General features: G+C 38.7%; 1 protein-coding gene across 2 annotated transcripts in view; it reads left to right on the top strand.

Moving 5' to 3' along the window:
- Positions 1–22,662: 22,662 nt before the first annotated feature.
- The window catches only part of LOC140996117 (multivesicular body subunit 12B-like), a 38,726-nt gene continuing 38,641 nt past the window's right edge, over positions 22,663–22,747 (top strand). For both annotated transcript variants that reach the window (XM_073466380.1, XM_073466378.1), the window contains exon 1: positions 22,663–22,701. The gene's annotated coding sequence lies outside the window, so the exon portion shown is untranslated. The remainder of the gene's footprint in view (positions 22,702–22,747) is intronic.

The following is a 22,747-nucleotide window of genomic DNA, read 5'->3' as shown; positions in this document are numbered from 1 at the left end:
ACAAGCCGACACATCATAATAACAGTAAGAGGCCTTTCCTGTCCAGTGTCATGCTTGGAGAGATTAGTTCCCCTCCACAAAACCCAGGTAATTTGCTTTTGCTGAAACACATTTGTAGATCGTATTCTTTCAGGTTAACTAGTTCATGAAAGGAGATGAGACACTTGCTGCACAGTGTTTGCTTCTTTCTGCCATTATTCCTCTCATCCGTTTTAAGTACAAACCAAACAGCTTTTTTCTCACATGTATATGGTGTGTATCTGTGTCATGAATGCATGTATCTAGTCCTATAGCAGTTAAAAGATTTTTTTCCATTATGCCTATCATACCTGGGTGCACTGGCAAATGCAAAGTCCATACAAATGTGCACTAACTTTTCCCTGAAATTCAATTTTTGATACCACAATGTTAATATGTTTACTTGAAAACATTGTCTTGGATATTAAAAGACTGTGGCTTTACAGATGCGTGATATCTATTTTGCTTATACTTGTGTCCATGTTAAATCACACGCAGCAGAGAAGATGACCACTGAGGGACAAGTCACTAAAGCGTAGTTGTTTTATAGCTGTCATTATTTTCGCCTGATTTATCAGTTGGGCGAGTTAGAGATAGCTAAGGGTTTGAATATGTTGCTGACTAAATAATCCATCTATAACCTTGATGTAGACTATCAAATATCAGATTTGATCTGGGGTTTTTAAAAAGTAAGGAAGCCTGTGTTGAATATAATTTTCTGAGTGGCTGAAAGAAAAAGCAGAAGTTAATTTCTGTAGGTCTAATGTCTATTTCATTCTTTATTAATCACAGAGGGCTGCTCTAAATCCCCTCTGTGTATGAAGGGGCTGTGCTCTGTGTCTTCTCACATTTGCTGCATGATCATATTTCATAAACACTGCATTTGAATTTTTATGTACAGAGTATGCAATATTCATGATAAACTGAATATGTAAATAGGTAACCTTTATTTATGAGTCCCTGCCAGACTCGTACTCTTAAGTATTACTTTGGATGATAAGATGGATAGACAAAAATGTTAGTTAGGGGAATACTTGTGTGGCTGTGGGATGATTGATAATTAACAGCTTAATCCAAACAGGTTGGAGGTCATAATTCTCCTGCTTTCCTCTCATTTTTTTCGAGGCTGAAAAAAATAAATGATCATATTTTCATTTCTGAACAAAGGCAAAAAAAAAAATATCTACTTTTATTTTTCCCACTGAAAAGACAACAAAAAGATGCTTTTATGCTGCTTTCTTGCTTCTATTAGGCTGTGTAGAACTGCTGTACAGAGCTGAGAATATCTACAAATTTATTTGAATGAATCACCCAGGAAAGGGCCCAAAACTAGTCAAGTCTGTATCTTTTAGTCACACATTTAATCCTAATGCTACATTCCATTACATTTCCAGCCTGTAAGTGCTTTGGAATTACACGTCCCATCCTGAAGGAGTCCTTTTTCTTATTGTTTAGAGAGTGGTTAGCATGCCGGGGATGCTCCAAATACGATTTTACATCCACTTATGGAAATCCATTGTTCCTTGAACATTTCCACATACAAACCAATATATGCTTTTCTAAGAGGTCTAAGACCTCAATTACATCAAAGGCAGTTTGTCCTGCTGCTGGGCTGCCTGCTGACGGGCTTAAACAACTGTGTCAATGCTACCCCCTTGTGACCGCACTGCAGCAGAAACATTTCCTAACAGTCCTCTTTCACTGCAAGAAAAACGGTCCACTTCAATAACACCAAAAACTGCTAACATACAACATTTTAACTCGTATGAAATATCAGAAGAACCTATATAATGCAAATAATTTCAGTATACCTACTGTTACAATAATGCCCATTTTTCTTCACATGTATTTCTGTGTAACACACCTTTATTACAATAGAGTCTGTGTGGTACGCCTTGTTTTTGAAGAGCAATTGTCTGACGTCTTCACTGTAGTTTGAACCATGAAACAGTGAATAATAAAGATTAAAAGAAAGTCTGAGAGATTCTATTTGCACAGTGGAATTGAAATGTGTCATCACAGCACCTACTGCATTTGTAGCTCCCAGATCTCTTTCATTAAAACCAAAGACGTCTAGAAAGTTGCTATGCTGACGTGCAGACAGATGTGCGTGTCAGAGGCATGAGAGGGAATATTTTGGAGGGCACTCCTCCTGCTGTCCTAGCCCCGGCAAGAGAAAAGCATGCAGTCTTTTATTGTATGGACTTGAAAAGAAATAATTAGACGCACAGATATATAATTCTGCAAAGCTGCATGGCTCACTTGTCACACGTGGCAGAAAGAGAAAGGGGGCTGAATTCTCTGAAGTGCAGTTTGCCATAGGCCGCCACTTTTATTTCCCAAGTTTGCTCTACCTTCAAAGACACAGTGCAGGTTTGAGAAGTTGGAGCGCATGAGGTTTTTCTTCTTTGTTATTGTAGTGGAGTCTTGGGAAGCAGAGAAAAGGAAAAGGTTTATTAAATATTGGTATTTTATTTGAAAGCCAGGCACATTAAAAACTGAAGTGCAGATAGCTTACGAAACTGAATATCTGTACAATAATTGGTAACACCTTACTACAAGAATTGTTAATGAGTTATCAATCCCTAAATAACTGTAACTCAAGGACTATATAGCAGATAATTATAAGATGCTAGAAAATATAGATACTATATTAATTAATCATTTGCTAATGACTAGTAAATAAATATTTGTAAATCAACACACTGAACATTTTCTGTAGAGTTGTTTCTGATTAACTATAAACCAGAAGCTGATTGGCACAAACTACTGACTACTCGTTGATTACTAATTAATTAATAAGTGTCTCTTTTTGTAGCTAATTGTTAAATCATGAAATAATGAGGGGCTACTTAGTAACTACTTAGTAAATACTTAGTATTATGAGGGGCACAAAAAGAGTAATTAATAATTTATGAGTCGCCACTAGTTTGTATGACATACATAGTTCAATGAAAGAGAGGATTCACATATATTTATGAACTAGTCGTTAGCTAATGATTCATTAATATAGTATCTCCCAGTCTGTTCTCTAATAACTCATCATTATCTACTATATAGTCCTACTGTAGTCTACTATATAGTCACAGTTATTCAGGAATTAGTCATTAATGATTCATTAATTATCGAGTCATTCCTCACTCACTCTTTGGTAACTACTCACAGTTTTGTGTGTCTTATTGTAAAGTTTTACTCAATAATAACCTAAACCTGTTCCTTGTGATCAATATGGGATATTTCAAAGCCAAAACAGCACCAACCAGTACTGCGCTAACATGTAATTAAAGTCTAATAATCATGTTAATGATAATTAGAGCATTTTTCTATGACACAATAAGATCCTAGTTGAGCATTTTGTTTAGAATCTCTGTGATGGAAATTGAGATGACATTTTCCATCAACTTCACCAAAAAAGTGGGAGGAAGTAGATCCTCAATCAGAATGGATATGCCAATATGAATAGCCTATTGTTTAGCAGTTAGCTAACAATATTGAATATATGAACAGTAAAAGCCAAATCTGTTCCTTCAGGTCAACATAGGATATTTTTAAGGGCATAACAACACCAACCAATACTGCACCAGTATATCTAAATGTAAAATAATCATTTTAATGATAATTAGAGCAATTTTCTATTGCATGATAAGATCCTAATTGACCTCTTTTTCAGATTGTCTGTAATTGAAATTGAGATGACATTTTCCATCAACTTCACCAAAAAGTGGGAGGAAGTAGATCATTAATCAGAATGCTACTGAAACGACACCTTATTAAGCTTAATAAATCCTTTATCATGCACTTGTTTACATTTTTTGAAAGAATATTGTTTTTGGCGTTTGCCTTTAGTACAATCGCAAAATCTTGGATCCCAAGCCACTGCAGATGTGTTAAATATGCATTTTTTAAAAAACGTATATAACATTATTAATGTTAATAAGCATCCTATAAAGACTTATTAGGGGCATATTTGCTCCAGCCTACTACAGGACCCTTAATATAAAGTGTTACCCCTGAGGGATTAGTGATCTAAAAGCAAGCCAGAAAAAATGGCCAACAACTTTAAAAAAATACATTTTCATCCTTTGCATTACCATGCTTTAGATATTTTTAATATTTCCCGGTATGAAGTAAAAATCACAAAAAACAAACCAACACAATTTAAATGAAAGCCTGTGAGAGGTACACAGTAAAAGAGATGCATGCTGGGTCACATAACCTGCAGTCTTCGTCCATAATTCACTGTGCTCCTATGAGGAGACGTCAACTGAGGCCATATTAGGGGGCTGCACTACGCTGACATCTCACACAGCCCCCTAGGTTAGGCCATGTCAATCACAGGACATGTGATTGCAGGAGTCCCCGCCTGCCCTCTCATTGACACCTCCCATTGACTTTCCCTCACGCAGATCAGTGAGCCTAAACCATTTCATTCAGGGTGACCCGCTGCCACCCCCCCACCCACACACACACACACACACACGCCGGACAGGTTGATTTGTGCCTCGCTGGCAGGCTTCAACACAGCTATGACTTTTATCCACTTAAGTATGTATATTTTACCTGACTGTATGGTTCCATCTCTCATTAATAGTCCATGCACAATGGGAAGCATGGCTCGCAGCACCATGTATGTGTGCTACCAAAACAATGTTCACTTCAAAAGAAGAGAAATAGTGTTTGAATTATTTTCTCCCGTGACCTTAGGTCCATGTATGTAAACATGTGACCTAATATCATGCTACAGCGCTGTTATTTATGTCATGTAATCATTTCAACTCCCTCAGGATGCAGTCGGCACACAAACATGACCAAAATACATATTTAGATTTATTTGTCTGCAACTGTCCAATAAAACATATCCTTTGCATTTCCATCTCTGGGCTTTAGTCCCAGTGGGAGTTGCTGGCTGAGAAATGTTGTGCTTTCAAGCTTCAGGGAACAGCGATGTGAGCAATGTTCAGGGTAGAAAAAAAAAAAGTGGTACGCTGCCTAAGTGTTGTACTATAAAGAGAGAAGAAGTAGGTTTTCACATTCCAAAAGCCTCCAAGGGTTTTAACTCTACAGTGGAATGTGGGTGCAATCATCATACTCATCTCAGGAGAGACTAGCAGCCTCTCGACCACTCACTCAATCTCTTTGTTTCATTTTCCTTTTATTTCTCTGTCTGCGGCATCGTTTTGTTGCTTCTTTAAGTTTGTCCATCTACTAATGCCCTCCCTCACTAAAACGAGCCATCTGAACGGCATGTTTTCTATCAAGGGGAGGCATTTTGAAATACCCAAATGAGCCTCGGTTATGTCATTGAAGTCGTGGAAATAAAATGTACAACTGTGTAATGAAACAAGTCGATTGTAAAAGTGGAATGAAATATTTTATGATGTGCTTATGAAGAAAAAAGGAATGTCTTGATGAAAGCTGTGCCCTTCAGTGCATTGTGGATTTCATCCTCATGCCATCCACACATGTTTTAGGGTGTTTGTGGCAGCAGAGGCATCCCCTCTGTGACCAGAGTCATAAATGAATTACTATAAAAAGGGTTACTCAAGGGCTGGATGGCTTTTACGTAATTGTGCGGTGGTGAAAGGGGGTAAGGGTCTTTCCATAAAATTTCAATAAATTGTGCATTTTCTCAATGACTTGTTGCCCCAGTGAACAGCACAGTAAGAACACCAGACTGGAAGAAATGGGGTGCAAATGCTGGCTGAGGCAATGCCATTTTGAAATGTGAACTGTTAAAAAGGTAGCAATATGCTTTTATTGTATGTGCATATTAGGCTTATTTAAAATGTCATTAGAGGTCGTCTACATACGTGACATCTGTGTAAAAATTAACTGCTAAGTGCGCCTCATATTCAAAGAACCTCACAGGGCTAGATTAAATTCATGACCAGACGGCCAATCTCCCCTGAGTAAATCAAAAGCCTTTCTTATTTAACTCGCCTTTAAGTATAACACCAAGTTAACTATGTTACAATATAATATAACATTTGTGTCTTACATTATCTCATTTTCTGCAGAAAACTAAACTAAAGCAAATTCAATCAAATATTTTTCAAGCAGACTGGTGCTGACACAGCTGAGCTCTATCAGCGCTCCTTAAAGGGGCAATTTGTAAGATATGGCCAGAATTTTAGTTTAAAACATCCAAGGATGAACTAACATTATGAACAAAATGTGAAGAAACAACATTGCTGACATGTTGAAGACGTCCGTGTACTGAAGTTAGTTTGCTAACCAGCTAGCCCCATCCCGTCCTGTCTCTTAATGCTACTTTGAAGTGATATTCTGATAGTACAGGATGTTAGCCCTAGTTTCCATAGTGATATACGTGAGCTGTTTTACAAGCTGTCTTAGCTTTAAGCAAAATAAACGAACAAAATAAAGTCACAAAATGTCAAGAAAGAAAATATTTGTATTTTCTATTTTCCTTATTTAATTAAACTTGTAGATGTACATCCTCTAAATTCAAGTTTTTCTCTTTGTCATATGACTTTACTCATTCAAGCTTGATATAAATGAGATAAAACTCGCCAAAATTGTTTTGGTTTGTCTTAAAAACTTTGGTTTTGGTCAAAATAAATCCTCAATTCACAGAGTAAGATGTGAACATCTTACATCTTTCATCTACAAGCCTTTTCCAGCCACTAGTAATCTGCTGCTTCATGCCTTTCATGTCACTATCTGATGTATCTTCTCGTCCCAGGAGTCATAGTCCTGGTCAGAGCTGCTGTAAATCACCTCTGTACTATAAACTGTCACCAGTCGGTCTTAGAAGCTGTGTTCAGTCCCAGTCTGGTGTCCAGCTGTGTTCACTGGGAGGCGGCTGAGCCTGTTCGACTAAGCCCTGTTGACCATAGTCACTCCCCCGTGATCCGATGTCGCAGTCCAGGTAGACTCCAGCCAAATGGGCCCACTCAGCACCACAGCTAACTGAGCTTTAGCAAATGGTAGCTAGCTAGAGCCAAGGATTGCAAGCAAAGACCAGCAGTTGTCGGTTACTCTGGTGATACGCTGTGCTTTTTTTGGAGTTTTGGAGCTAACTTCAAATTCAGGCAATATTTTACAAATGACACCTTTAGAGCTCCAGATTACTGGCTTTCAAATCTTCAGTATATACACACTATAGCATCCAATAATTATGTTGAAAGAAGCAACAATCAAAGTTTATTAATTAGTTTAACAAAGTCAAAAGCTCAGCTAACTTCCATGTGGATGTGATTTGATCAGATATGATTGACAGTCACCTTTTATAATGAAGCCCCACCCACTTCAAACCACCTTCAAACCAAAATTGTGGCTGTGGCTAAAGATCCTGGATAGTAATCATCAGAAAAAAAAATGTGTCCTGTTCCTTTAATGATGTAAATTGGCGTGATTTAAATCATAATGCATGCAACTGCTATTTAAATCGTTCCATCCCCTACGTCTCTGAAATGGTTGGCAGCTGCTCTCTGGATATCCAGAATATTGGTTTCTCCCACTTTCTGTAATTAGCAATGATCAAGAGGAATTATAAGCGGCGGTTAACAACATTGGACTCCTCAATGACCCTGATAGATGGTCAATTATAGTGATCAGGTCATGGCGTTTATTGGATTTAAAGTGGCAGTGATGGGCCCTTTTGGCCTAGTGTGGGTAATTATCACATTTATGCATGATTTAAGGCGACAGTGTAGAACGAGAAAGACTTGACTTAAATTTAATCATTTTCTTATCTATGTATTTATGCAAGAGTTAACAATGGATGGTCATGAGTGGAATAATGCAATGAGACTGGGATTAGTGTGATATCCACGTAGTGTATAGCTGCTGTGTGCGTCAAATCTGAGACTGGAGGAGAATTTACTGCCTAAGACAACTTGTGCCAGATCTGGACCCTTTTTCAGGAAACGTCTTGTTCTGGTCATATTTTGCACCTCCCAAATATATGTGTGTAATTCACTTCAGTGTATCAAAGATGTGTTTTTAAATGATGCCTTAACCGGCTTTCTTCTCAGGTTTTCTGTATTTTATTTTGACCTCCATGGGGAGCTACATTTTTAAAGGATGCTCAGACTAAAACATCTCATGGTCAACAGCTTCCAGTTTTGCTCGGAGGAGGAAAATGCCGATAGAGAGCAGATGCTGCACACCGATCACACTTGTCAATACATTTTTCTCTTCCTTCCCATCATCCATTATTCTCTGCCTGTTCCACAGAAAAGGCATCTCGCCACTCTTGCTTAGGCACCCACAGACAGCTTTCTGAATCCAGACACCTGAATATGATCAACTGAAAAGCTGCTGCTCAGCTTCTCTGGTAACGGAGGGAATACATCAGTGCCTTGTTTATTTACTTTTCCCACATGCCAGAAAAGGTCAGAGTCAGAGGATTATCCTGCACGGCCCGAGTAGAACTCAATAAAAGCCCAGCAATGAAAACAATACCATCCATATTTTAAACAGCTGGCACCAAACAGAGGGAGCCTTACACTAGGGTGCCAATTATTCTACTTCTCAGGGTTTTTGCAGCAAACCACTCCAGCTCAGGTGTACTTTCCAAATAAAACCATTATTTCATAGAGTTTGTGATCATTCCTGAGACAAGAAACCCAATATGATAGCTATCATTTACATTCAGGCATATTTTAATCATGAAGCACTAACTAATGCTTAACGCTGAAGGGGAAAATGCAGATTTATTGCTGTTTAAATGCAGATGTTTTTCAGGCAGCGAGTGTGGTTGTTTTCATAGTCTGGGTTTGTTTTCCCTCCATGGACTTATTAAAGTCAGTGCAGCACAGTCTGTGCTCTATAATCCTGATGTATTATTAATCATGTCTTCCCGTGCAACTCCAAAAAACTTCCCTTTTTTGATTTTTTTTTACGTGAAAGTGCACTAAATTTGAAAAGGAGCCAGGGCCAGGGTGACATGATGCTTTATTGTCTTCCTGTAACAGAATCCAAAGCAAGTGAATACAATGCTGTCATTGTTTGCTGTTGGAAATAGTTTTTTTTTTGGCACAGCGTACAGTATGTCTTGTATGTCCATGTGCAGTACAACAAGTGCATGGAGCATGGTGTTTTCGAGCATCTGGGGTTGTAAGTTCACAGGCGCTGTCATGCTATAGAGATAGCTGTTGACAGGTCAGAAAATACGGTGCATAAACAACAGGTTTCACAGCTGATGCCTCTGGTTGTGTCAAGACTTTCTAGTATTGTATTAAAGTGTCATGTAAACAAAGTTTGCTTCTAATAACGCCTTTACCCCTCATCCATTCAGAGGGATAATGACTTGTTTCATTCATATGTTGACAATTTTTCTTACGGGAATTTTTCGAAACGCCATCAGCTATGATGCTAAAAGCCAGTACTTTGCTGTTATAATACCCTAAAGCACATATCTACTACAAAGGATGAAGGAAATCATGTTTGTTTGAAGCCTCAAGCTTTGTCAAAATAAAGAAAAAGAGCAATTACATTTGAAATGCATCACTCCAAAACAGATTTTTATAAAACAGTCTCTCAGCGACATTTGATGAAGTATAATTTGTCTTTATTTTCTACATTCAATTCGCATGAATACATCAGCAAGTAACTTCTGTCAATAACTTAGCATAATCCACAGGTAAATAAACAAAGCAGAGAATAAAAACTAAATACATATTTTTTGTGTAATACAAGTGTAATACAGCAGTACCATTATGACAAAGACAGTGACAGATACTGAAAAGTAACATAAAGCATACGTCTGCATCTTTGATCACTGCTTAACCCTGACCAGTATCACTTAATATTAGCTATCATTAAAAAATGTTACATATATAGTTAATTAAACTTGAGTTAATAGTTATTTCAATTTTAACGAACCATGAGACTCAACAAAGACAAAGAAACAAAGGCTCCACTCCTGTGACTGTGAGTGGCACTGGAGTCTTTGGTGGAGGTGTCAGAGAGGAGGATCTGAGGAAACTGCTCAGTACTATGGACAATGCCTCCCATCCCCTGCATACCGCATGAAGTCATATCAGAGCCATGTAGCTGTAGACTGAGACCACCGAGGTGCTCCACAGACCGCCACAGGAAGTCTTTCCTACCAAACTGTGTGCTCCCCTGCTTCTACAGGAAGGATAGTTCAAACAGACAGACACTGAAAACGAAATGTAACTTCCTTGTAGAGTCTCATTCTCAGATTGTCAAATATTGATGCTTTAGGTTCTATTGATCTTCAGGCAGCTCAGGTCGGACACCAATCCAAATCATCAGTATTTGATGAGCTGGGGAAGAGACTCTACAATCAACTAGCTTTCTCCAGGAAGTTACATTTTGTTGATTTAATATGTATGTATGAGAAATATTATTTTAAACAACATATGCAATATTACTTTTCCACTGTTCATTTCATTTACAATACTGCTTTTACAATAACAGGTGCAATATTTCCGATATCATGTGCAATATCACCTTATATTACTTTTGGATATCTTTGTATATAGTACCTTTTTCTATTTTAGCTTTATTGTAGTTTACCTATTTTCCTAAATGTATCTAATTTGTTTGTTTTTTTTCTATTTGGCACTTATGTAAGCATTTACTCCTTCTACACTTTTATTATTAGTCTATAATTAGTCTATTGTGTTTTTACATTTTTTTAAATTTTTTATGTAACTGTAGTATTGAGCATTCTCTATCACAAGAATTTCCTTCCAGATTAATAAAGTACTATCTTATCTTATCTTATCTTATCCCATGAAATGCTTTGTAAACCATGTATTAAACAATTGTTGTTTAGTAAATTGTTTCTAAAGCATTTCATTCTCTGTTAACAGTGAAATAACTATTAACTGAAGTTTACTTAACTATAAATTTACCATTTATGAATGATGGTCATTAGTGTTACCCCCTGACATAAACCTACCCCATGGGTCTTAGTCTAAAGTCCACTATACAAGCAGGAAATGTACTCAAAAGAGTTAAAATGCAGAGTAAAAAGAGTAAAAATGAAAACAAATTGTGAGTCAAAGTTTGCATCATGTTTCTAGCTAAGTTGAGTAACTACACAAATGATACAGATGTCAAATATGCCCAATTCGACTCTTTTATCTGAGTCATAGTGTGTCTTCCTTCATCTTAAGAGAAAATGTTAACTGTGCCTTCATGTTTGTACATAACTTTGTGAATATGAATGTTTATGATATATAACAGCATGCAGTGTGATCAATAGACCCAATATACATCTCTGCAGCAATGTGGGAGTCATGCTCACATATACCACCGTGCCATCATGGCAGGTGCTCACAGCATTTTTTTTCTCTCCCTTTTCTTTTTTTTTGCCTCGCTTGGGTAAGATGATAATCCAAGCCTAGTTCACTGACAGACTGCAACATGATTCACTTGGACAGTGACTGACTGCACATCCAATTTGTTTCAACTCCGGAGCAGCAGCTTATTATCTGAAATGCATGAGATGTCTGTGCATGAGAGGCGTGATCAGCTGGGGCATGCGCCGGGGCTGCTGGGAAAGTAATCAATAAGGGATTGTCTCTTGTAGTTTAGGTCGACACATTATGACAGAGCTGAAAATTAAACAGGCAGATATTAATAATAATGGAAATCAGAGGCTCATGGGTGAGATCGGGGGGAGGGGTGAAACTCAAAATATGTATCGTGCTTGGCTGAGGGTGTGTGCATGTGGGTAGGGGGGTGGAGGGGAGTATACTTGGAATTTTGTTGTTGTTTTTTTTCCTATGGAAATATGTGAAATATCAGACATGAATGCAAAAAAGTAATCTTACATGAGCAGCATTGGCAACGATGCTGTGTTTTTTATTTATTTTTGTACTTATTAGAAACATTCACTTACCACAATCAATAAAACGGTTTATATGTGTTGTTGTTTAATGATGTTTCAAGTCACAAAACTGAACTTTTTGGCACAAGTTTAAGCCCCTTGTGGGTTTGGCATCTTATCGATCAATAAAAGTTCCTTCCAGATTGATGCTCATAATAAGCAACAGCTGAAATGACACAAGAGAAATCAAATTAACTCAATCTGACTTTGATTTATGCATAAATTATTCTTTAATATGAATTTAATTACCTTTATTTGCCATGTGTCCACTCCATATACACTTCTATTGAGAAATTATCAGTATATTGCACAAACAGCAAACATTCACTCGTGGCTCAAAGCTTAAAATGATGGAAAACCAAACGAAAAGGCATCTTGTTGCCTGACATAAGGACGAGTAACATAGAGAGACAGAGAGACGGCTAAAGAGAGATTCCCCTGCCTTGTCAATTAGCCGTGGCAATCCGTTTCTATTGTTTGAGCAACAAACGCGGCATTCTGGGTGGGGGCGGGGTGAAGTGGAGGAGTTAACAAACTGCATTACAGGCCATTACAGATGCAGTGTCATTGATTATTTATACCCTTATAAAATGCCTGGCTCCCTGGTGGACCGGGCTTGCTTGGCTAGCTCTGATAAAATGTTCCCTCTAAATCACCACACCAGGGCAAACAACACATTCAAATACATGAGAAAGCTGAGTGACAAAGTCCTGCGTGTATAATAGATGTGAAGATCACTGTATCAAGAAGAAGAAATAAAGAAACTGTTGTGATAGCTAAAGCCCATCGCTACATCTTATTAAACTAATAACTCTTTGTGCTGCCTGTTTTTTATGTGTATGCCTGGTTTGATTAATTTTGCATGGAGGAACACTGGAAAAAATGCCACTATAAAAATACATTTTAAAAAACAACCTATGAATACAAGGTGTTTCTGGCTGTATAAGAAAAAAAAAGAAAAACTTAAAGGAAATTGTCTAAATACAACCCTGTTTATCCAAAAAAATGTTACTGTCTAGCCGATTGTGTCTTATATCAAAGGGGGAGAACCAGGGTTAGGGTTGGCCTTATATTACATGTTTTGGTATGTAAATGACTCATTCTTATTAAAAGTTTTGGAATTGGTCCGCTTCAGCTGGCAGCTGCGACGCCGCTCCAATGGCTGCTACGTAATCCTTTGGTGCAACTGCAACCATCAAGTTACAGCCATTAAAAGTGTTTGTTTTTGCCACTGACAGGCTGAGGTTGTTATTCTAAGTGTCATTACGGAAACTATTCCGGGGAAAGACGTCTTTGTTATATAATAAGGTCCTTTTAGTAACCAGAAACACAAGTCTCGTTCAAGGAGAAGTCTTGTGAGATGTAAGTTGTGACAGTTGTAGCCTCATCTACATTGTCAAAATCAGCTCAATATTCAGCCATGACTTTGGAAATAAATTCTTGCTGGCTGTTCCTCCAGGTAAACTCCAACACACCTCACACCTCATAAAACAACCGATTAGGCTGATTGTCAGCATCTCCCAAAACAACATGGCCACATGACCTTTGCAGCGTAACAGCAAAACTTGTACAGGACCTTCCTTGTACTCTCACAGTTTGGTTAGGTTTTCCCAAGAAAATACTTGGCTAAGGTGGAGCAAGATAACTTGGTTAGGGGCAAGAACAATACCTGGTTAGGTTTAGAAATAAACATCATGGTTTGGGTTCAAATTACTAATGTACCTACGTAGCTTACATTGTGTTATGTATCAACGTTACTTCACTACGTTAGTAACTAAAGAGAACTCACCATTGTCTTCACATTGGGCAGGAACAGTCGTCTCCTGAATTAAAGCTTGTTTAATCCGTCCCACCATCCCTGACCCCTTTCCTATAGGCTATGTCTTTACGTCCTCCTCCACAGCTGTGTTAACCACTACAGCCAGTAGAAAGCGCTGCCTAACAACAAACATAACTATGGTTCGTAGTGAACTGCTTGAATTTTTAACCTATATGTTCATTTCCTGAGGAGGACAATCAAGGACGAAATCTGTGAGATTTCAGAGCGAGACTTCTTGAGGGAGACTTGTGTTTCTAGTTACAAAAGGACCTTACGGAACTTTGACCGTCGGGGTTGCCCCTAACGATTACATTATGTCAAGGCTGCTAGCTGAGGCGATCTGCTGGACTGATTACAAAACTTTTGGTAAGTATGAATCATTTAAACACCAAAACATGTAAATATAGGGACTGGAATCCGTGTATCATTCGTTCATTATCGTTTTTCAAAATAAAACCAAAAATAAGAAAACGAAAAAACAATTCCTTTTCTCAGTATTCGTTTCCTAAACTAAAATGAAAAAAACGGATAACGACTCGTTTTTTTTCAGTTTTCGATTTTATGCTCAAATGAATAATGGAAAAAACGGATAACGAGCGTTTCACGTTCATGTTTTATCCCATTTTGATCTGAAAAAAGTCAATGAGCCGGAAGCGGAAGTGACCGTCTCTGTCTCTGTACTGCGAGGGCGCGCAAAACAAAAATAATGGCAGGACTTGAGGATCATGCAGATATAATTGGACAGCTTTTTGGGGGATGGTAAAACGCATGCCGAGATTTCTACCACGCTCTGGTAACGTCAGAGAATTGACTGGCTCTGCTAACGTTAGCTTTGCTCCAGGCCACTTCCGGGTGACGGTAATTTCCGGTGTAGGTACCAAATGCTTGCAACATGAAACGGGGAAACGCTCGTTATCCGTTTTTTTCCATTATTCATTTGAGCATAAAATCGAAAACTGAAAAAAAACGAGTCGTTATCCGTTTGTTCATTTTAGTTTAGGAAACGAATACTGAGAAAAGGAATTGTTTTTTCGTTTTCTTATTTTTGGTTTTATTTTGAAAAACGAATGAACGAATGATACACGGATTGACTGGGTTTAAAAATACTGGAATTTTGCTTAAAGTGTCATAAGATATTCTTGACTAGAAATTAGACAAATTACCCGGGTTTAATTTGAGTTGTTGCACTGAAGCTCTGTCTTGTAAGTAAAATTGGACAGTAGATCACATCCCTCCTGGAGATTTTGTCCACACTGGATGTTTTGCATTAGTTAGCAGGGGAGCAGATGGCTGCTCCTCGCCGAGCTCGCGCTCAGCACTTTTGTGAACTTTCATGTTGTAGGTGTCTGCGCTGGAGCAGGACCTTCTCCTACCAGTCACCTCTCACCGAGGGAATATTCCCTCTCAGATATTAATGGTCGCCCTTGCCGAGCCGACCACCTCAGCATAAAGCCCACTGGGAAGCAGAATAGCAAATGCCACACCTTTCAAAAGCTTTGCCTCTTAATGACACTACACTGACATTGTGGCGCCTTCAAAAACTCCCTGAATAACATATATCAACCGCTTACTCAACTAAAACACCCATGTAGTAATTTGACATGCTGCCCTCTAAATATTTGTTATTAGTGAGATATATTACTGCTCATGAAACGCATCCTTTATCATACAGGTTAGAGGTCCAAATGCCAGATGTCCCACAGCACAGCAAGTAGAAAAAACATGCAGGAAATGCACAGTATGTCGAGATAGTGACAAACGCATGCCAACTGAATTGCAAAGAGGTAAAGTAAGTCCATATTGGACACACTTCCCAGAGCACGGAAAGTATGAAAGAGAGGACAACATCTTGTATCATCTATCTTCCTTAAACGCTGAAGCCGTGACAAAGTGGATGGAGAAATTATGATAAATGATAAGACGTATTTAGTCAATATCTGTAATTCTCTTTTCTTCACTCTGCGGTGTTTTTATCCTCACATTGTTTAGTTGAAAAGACACCGGTTCATTTAAATAGCACTTTGAAGGCCAGATTGTGATCAAATTGAAATGGGCATCGTACATGTTAATATCAATATCTCCATCCGGGAGATAGATTGTCAAGGTGCCTTCTTGTGAATTCATATCTTATTTACACAGTGAGGGGAGTATATCTTGATGCTACATGCTGTAGGTGTTTCTTTGAACCCAGCTTTGAAGAGAACACAAATGTGGACCACCTGCATTGTGTGTCAGCATACCAAAGTATTAAGTGGATTTTAAAATGAAAAATTAAAAGTTTCAGTACTGACTAACTGATCATAAGATGTCTGCATCTGTGACATATAATTCACAATAATTTCAGGCACATTTGTCAGATAGTATTTTCACAGCTGAGTACTTTATACAGAGGCTTCAGACAGAAGTAAGAGATTGTATCCTTTGTAGCACTTCCGAAACTTGGATGGGCTTAAAACTTTCTGACTTTAATCATCTGAAAAAAATTGAGAACCTTGAGAAAGATTGAAAAATCAGTTTCTTTAAAAAAAGGCAAGGGTCAAGGGTACAATAGTGTATACACTCGCCTTATAAACAAGCAATTAAATACACCTCCGAGACATCGCTCAAGGATCGTGGCAGGGAGAAACATCCCATTATGAAGCTCAAAAATTCTCTTGCCTGCACCACTAATGGCAGACTGAAGATAGAGATTATACTTTGCAAAATACTGTTCACTCCCTCAGAAGTTTAAAATCAATTCACTTTGAGATTCTAGGTCAGTTCTATTTACCAGAACAGTTTCAGTGAGAGCAATCATCTCTTTTTCAGGAACACCTCCATGACAAATATGTAAACATAATATGAACTGCACTGCTGAGGTATATAAAGTGAAGTTAAATCTGGAGCCCTAGATGAAAGATTCTGAAATGGAGCTGCTGTGCTGCTAGTGATGTTTGTAAAGGACAGGGCTAATATGGTGATGTTTCTTCACTCTCAGAAGGATCCTAGCAGCACTGTTCTGAATATAGTGAAGCTTCTAAAGACTCTTAGCAGGGATCCCAAACTGAGTTTATTGCAGCCTTGGACTTGTGTCATTTTAGAAAGACACTTTGACTTATTAAAGCAGGGAAAGAAGTGCCAGTGTATTTAATAACAATGGCTGCATACAATTTAATTTAGCCTTTTCAGGTGTGCTGTGGTAAATAGAGCGGCATGGATGACGTATTTCTGTTGGCTAACCTGAAAGTTAGCAGCGCTCTGGTTCGCTCAGCAAAAAGCCCAGAGGATTTTCAACTGGATTTCAGATTATGCTAAAAGATGCTCTGTTGTAAACACAAGTTTATGATATTTCACAACTGGACAACACTTTTAGGATTTTTGAAGGGTGAATGCAATCGCCAGAAGTTAAAAGCTGACAACCTTACAACGCTATAAAGGAACTACAGTACATTGTAGTCACATGACTTCAATGTCATGACCACCAAGCATCTTCATACGCTCCTACTATACACACTTTACTTTAAACTGATCAATATATAAGTTGGAAAGTTAGAATTAGAAGAGTTTGCAACTAAAGTCGCAGAAAGACAGACTAGTTAGTAGATGGTGTTTAATGTCCTCGACAACCTCTGTAGGCTCATCTAACGATTTTTAAGACACATAAATGCTTATCAATTCATGTGTGAGGTATTTAGTGATGTATTTTATGTTGTAGAACAAAACCTGACAATCTCTCAAGCCTGATTCATTCCTGCTGGCCCATTCACTAGTGTTATTAGTTACACATGTGCTTCTCCAGCTATGATGGTTTGGAATGTTTTACTTAAAAAACATCCATTAAAGCCTCGTAAATTACATTTGTGTCGTTCAAAACTTTGGTCACCAGACGTTTATTGACAATGGATACTGGCCCCGTCCAGCCAGTAGCCAGGAAGTGCTCCAAGCTGGCAGTGAACTGAGTGAGATGTGTGTCAGTATGAGCAGCCCTGGGAACTGAGAACATGACAGGAAGATGAGTGAAAAGCACTATGCAACACAACGCAACATCCCCTCCAAGGAGAAAGATGTGACGGTGGCTCATAATGTGTAATGTCTTGTTACCCTGCTCACACACTCGCACACCTGACCCGTCTACTCAGAATCCATAAAGAATTTCAATCTCCAACACGAGATACCCAAGAAACATCTAATTACATGACTGAAGAATGACTGAAGGGTGTAGTAATGGACTGAATGGTGACGCTGTGAAACACCTTGTTACTAACTGTTTCCTGGATGCCATCAGTCACACCGCAGCCGGGAAATACCGCAGCAACAGGTAGCTGACGGTACAGTCACTGGACCCAAACCTCTCTGTGTGCTTTCACACACAAAGTGCAAGGAATGCAAAGGGGGAAGGACGAGGACGGGGACGAGAGCAGAAGACAAGGGGATCATACTGCCCAAAAATGTTTGCAGAGTCGATATTGAACACCGTTGTTGAGGTTACTATTTATCTCATGCCAGCCAAGTTGGCACGCACATCTGGCGCTGGGTACTTAGTGCAATTATTTATGATTTCCTCCAAGATTTAAAAGCTCTTCGCCCGGCCTTGTAATGCAGTAACTGATTGCACTGCTAATGTAATTAAGGGGAGATTATGATGTCCACGTGGCACACCAGATGGTGGCATTCACAGCGATGGGGGAAGGCACAACTGGCACACCACTGCACAAGGGCAGTGAGGCGCAGTCAGTCGGAGCAGTCCAGACTCCCCACCAGACGGAGGAAAGTATATGTGTGTATGCATGCATGTGTGTGTGTGTGTGTGTGTGTGTGTGTGTGTGTGTGTAGGGTGCGCATGCACGGATTCATGTGAGTGTATGGGTGTGTGTTTAATGATAAGTTGAGTGATAAAGTGTGAGTTGGTAAGAGATGAGTGTATGTAAAACCAAGGGAAATTACTTAAGCTAGACTGACCGTTTTTAGATGCGTGACACGGGCACATGCACCATACATGTCCAATAAGTTAGAGATTTTAAGAAATATCCTCTTTTTTAGATTTGATTCATCTTTAGCCACAAATGTGAAGAATTACAAAATGAATCTGACAGTTCTTACATTTTCAACTTGTGCAATTCAGTGCTTGGGCCAAGAAAACAGATGGCATAAATGGAAAATTAAATCAGATTTGGCAAAGCCATCATGTTTCAGGAGATTTTTCAGCCAAGGCAACAATGAGACTGGACCAAACTGACCTTTAATTAGAAAAAAAAGCATGATATTATAGAGCCTTGCAAGGCTGTATCCTTTGGGGCCACTAAGGGTAGGCTTCTTAAAGCTTGTTATTATAAGCTATTCAGGAGACACAGGGATTTTTTTTTATGTGTAGACAGAACACAGAGGAGGAGGGGGGGGGCTGAGGGTCATTTATGAAATGAGACCTGCAGATTTCCACACAGCCCATAATGGGTTCACGAGGGTGACGGGGACATTGGGGCGCAGTAGATTTCCCAAGTTGAGATAGGGATATTATTACTCTCAGGGTGGCAACACAGAAATCTCCATCTTCAGTCCCCAGACTAGTGTCAGCAAATTACAAAACACAGTGAATGACCTTTACACATGAAAAGAAAACCTTTGCTGTTTTTTATCATTTGGGTGCAAAGTCGTTCACTGAGGTATAATTTTGGTCCAGGGGCTCTTCAGTCACCCACTGATTACCACTAACAACATTGTTAAGACTTACCAGACTATGTGTATGATATTTTGCACGTGAAAGGATGATCCAGTGTTAATGGGCTCGACTTTTAACTGAGATGTGTCATAAAGTATACAGGAAACAAAGCATGAACAAAGAAATCACAGTTTTAATGAACCTTTTCAAAATGCCAGCTGTAATGCTATGCATCCTACACTGGCTGCTCCCCCACAGAAATCTGCCACAGCCATCATTCATCTTACCCCACAATCCTCAGCATGCAATGTGCCGCACATTAAAACACTGTAATAGCTGATGGCTTTCACAGTTAGCATGTGTTGCTGATATCTCCAGACTCTCGACGAGTGTTTCATCACATATTCCATAATTAGACCATTACTTTAGCAGGTGTACCTCTTCTCAGCCGGAGCATGTGTTGTGTATTTTTCTTTTTCACTGACACCTGAGATTTTATCTTATCAACTTCAGCACTTCCACAAATTCTACATAAAATGAGCAAGCCTGTTTCCGTGGGCTGTCATCACCTTGATGTGGAAGCATGTGTAGGATTGTGCATGTGTGAGGTGGGTGATGGTGATGATGGGGGGTGTTACAGTAGCTGACGGAGTACGATTATTTTTTTTAAAGAAATGATCATCCACTGTGCAAATTTCTCTGCCACAATTATTTGTCCCTGATATAAACACAGAGAAAGCTACAAATAAATCATTTTAACTAAGTACTGTATATACAGCATACAGTATAATGTTGGAAGTTTATTGTGGTACTTGGTATTCATATGAAGGTGTTACGCATGGTGTTGACAACAACTACCATTACCAACAACCTTTTTGACTTCTAGTGTTTCAGTCAATACTGGGGCTCAAACATTGCTTGTAAAAGCATGTAATGACTGTTACAAGTAAAAGACAGATGTACCTACAGTTACCTACAGAAAGAATGTACGTAAATACAAGGATTTTTTTAATTCATGACATCAAAACCGAAATTTGTAACGATTGCAAAACCCTTGCCCCCACAAATTGTAATTTTTACACTTGTACAGATTTAACAAACAACCAGTTCGTTAGTAAGCTTTAGGCATGCTGGTAGCAGTATCATTAGCTTCGGACAGAGCCAGGCTAGCTAGGCTAGCTTTGTGCTACGCTAAGCTAGCTTTATATTTAGGTACAGACATGAGAGTGGTGGCCATCTTCTGATCTAAATCTCTGCAAGAAAGCCAATAGGTGTATTTGCCAAGTGGAAGGTCGTAATCATAACATAACAGCAGGAACATACACAGCTAGAAGGCAAGCTAGCTGGTTTCATGCAGGTTATGTTCCTAAATTCAATCACCCTCAACACTAAAACGAGAGCATGGCTGTTCAAAAAGTAGAGGGTGCTCTTCCTATATGAATTATGAAATGGGTCAGTAGCCACTGTTTGTGTCCGACTTTGAGGCTTACGTTAATGTTTAACAATCAACATTATCGACGTTAGCCACGAAATTAACATCCAAGTTTTACTGTTTTATCAGTTGTGTTAATCTACAACTCAACTCAAACAAATTAGCTAAATGCATGCATCCATACCAACTTCAGAAAAACAAAATTACCTCTTTGATTCATAGTCTATATGTGTTGAATGATTTCAGTTAATTCATCCTGCAGTTGCTGCATTTCATTAGGAGTTCCACTTCAGCTGTACTTCATGAAATACTGACTGCTCTTGGCACTCTGCTACTCCGTCTCCTCAGAGATGCCCAGAATGCGCTCTGCCGCTCCAAGACTGCAGTGCTCTGAAGACCAAGTAGTATATTCCAACAGCAATCAAAGTTTGCAAACAGTCCAGTGTGCGGCAAGGAGCGCTCTGGCACCTGGAGTATAGCCTAAGTATTTATGAACCCACCCATACTGGTGAGAAAATCAGAATAGATGGGAGCTGGGAAAGCAGGCAGTGCCATGATTGCTATTTAGAATTTCCAAAATTAAATTTAGAAACTAACCCAAACACTTCAGCAAACACGGACAAGATTTTACCACATCAACAACGTCAACTGTAAGTGTGGAGGTGGTGATAGTTGCTGGTCATATAAGGTGGCAGTTTTCCACTGAACGTCTCTCCTCTAATTATAGAAGCGTTATAAAAAATATGAAAAAAGAGAAAACTGATCACATCATGTGCAGCCATGTAAGCCGATAAATACATTTCACAGTGTGTGGCCCCAATGAAGACACCATGCTGGCATATGGTGCCATGTCAGAAAACAGAGCAACAAGTCTTTGATTTGAATAAATTAGGATAATAGTTGCACAATGAAATAATTTATTTGATTGCCATGATGGGGGTAGAAATAATAAACTGGTTGATGGGGAAGCATCTGTCGCCCCTTGGTGTTTTGGACAGTCTACAAAGAGGCTTTCAAGTTTTGTGCTCTGGGAGATGTACATCCTAATGTTACCACTAAGCTAATACATTGCTCTTTATCTTACTTTTATCTGATTACAGTAATGACATGTGATGATTAGAGAGACAACCAACTGTCAGAAGGCGTGACCCGTAGATACATCCATGTAATGATAGTCGTTTAGTGAAGCACAACCTTAATTTAGTTACCAAAGCCAAATTGGATCTCAAAAGTTATTGCAAAGAAATACACCCACGAGTCAGTGTGGTATTGTTGGCCCAGGCCTTTATATTCTATGAGTACACATCTCATACTGACAAAGTAAATTGGCACATTTAGCATTCATATAGCTTTCTGATGGTGTTTTCATAAGATGTTCTCATCTTTTGGATTAAATGTCAAGAATCCAGTGCTGCACTCATTGACTCAGCACAGCATCTGAGGATTTTTATCACCAACTCGATAGCTATAAGCATGAATGAAAAATGTTAAATTACTTTACCACAGTTTATAACAAAACAGACAATACAAACAGACTAACAAACAATGAAGTGGGCAGACATGGATGCAAATATTTAAAGGTAAAACCCATATCAATGGAGAGAAGAATGAACTGTATGTGTGTATGTATGTATGCATGTATATGTGTATAGTGTATCTGACCTTATCCTGTATCTGAAAGTGGGCATAAGTTAGAATAATGTGTAATTAAAAAATTGCTGAAATCAGCAAAAATAATGTAAAATGGCGCTTTTTTATTTAGTAATAGGTTTTTATTTTCCAGAAAATAATGGCATGAAAAAGACAATGAGGGAGATTCTGCCTAGGAGGGAGGGTGTTGACATGGCTGTTAATAATTTATTATCAGTCGCACCCGGAAGCGTTTACTTCCTGCAGGCTCACGCCGGGTGAGGTCCAAAGTTTAAAAGGTGATAGCAGCACTCAGCACACGGAGGCATTTAAGACAGGTAAATAAAGACCAAAAGACAACTATTGTGGATATCAGTTTCACCT

The sequence above is a fragment of the Pagrus major genome, chromosome 5 (genome assembly GCF_040436345.1).
Source record: "Pagrus major chromosome 5, Pma_NU_1.0".
Classification (NCBI taxonomy): Eukaryota; Metazoa; Chordata; class Actinopteri; order Spariformes; family Sparidae; genus Pagrus; species Pagrus major.
The sequence above is the reverse complement of the archived record's forward strand: the minus strand, read 5'-3'. Positions and strand labels throughout refer to the sequence as shown.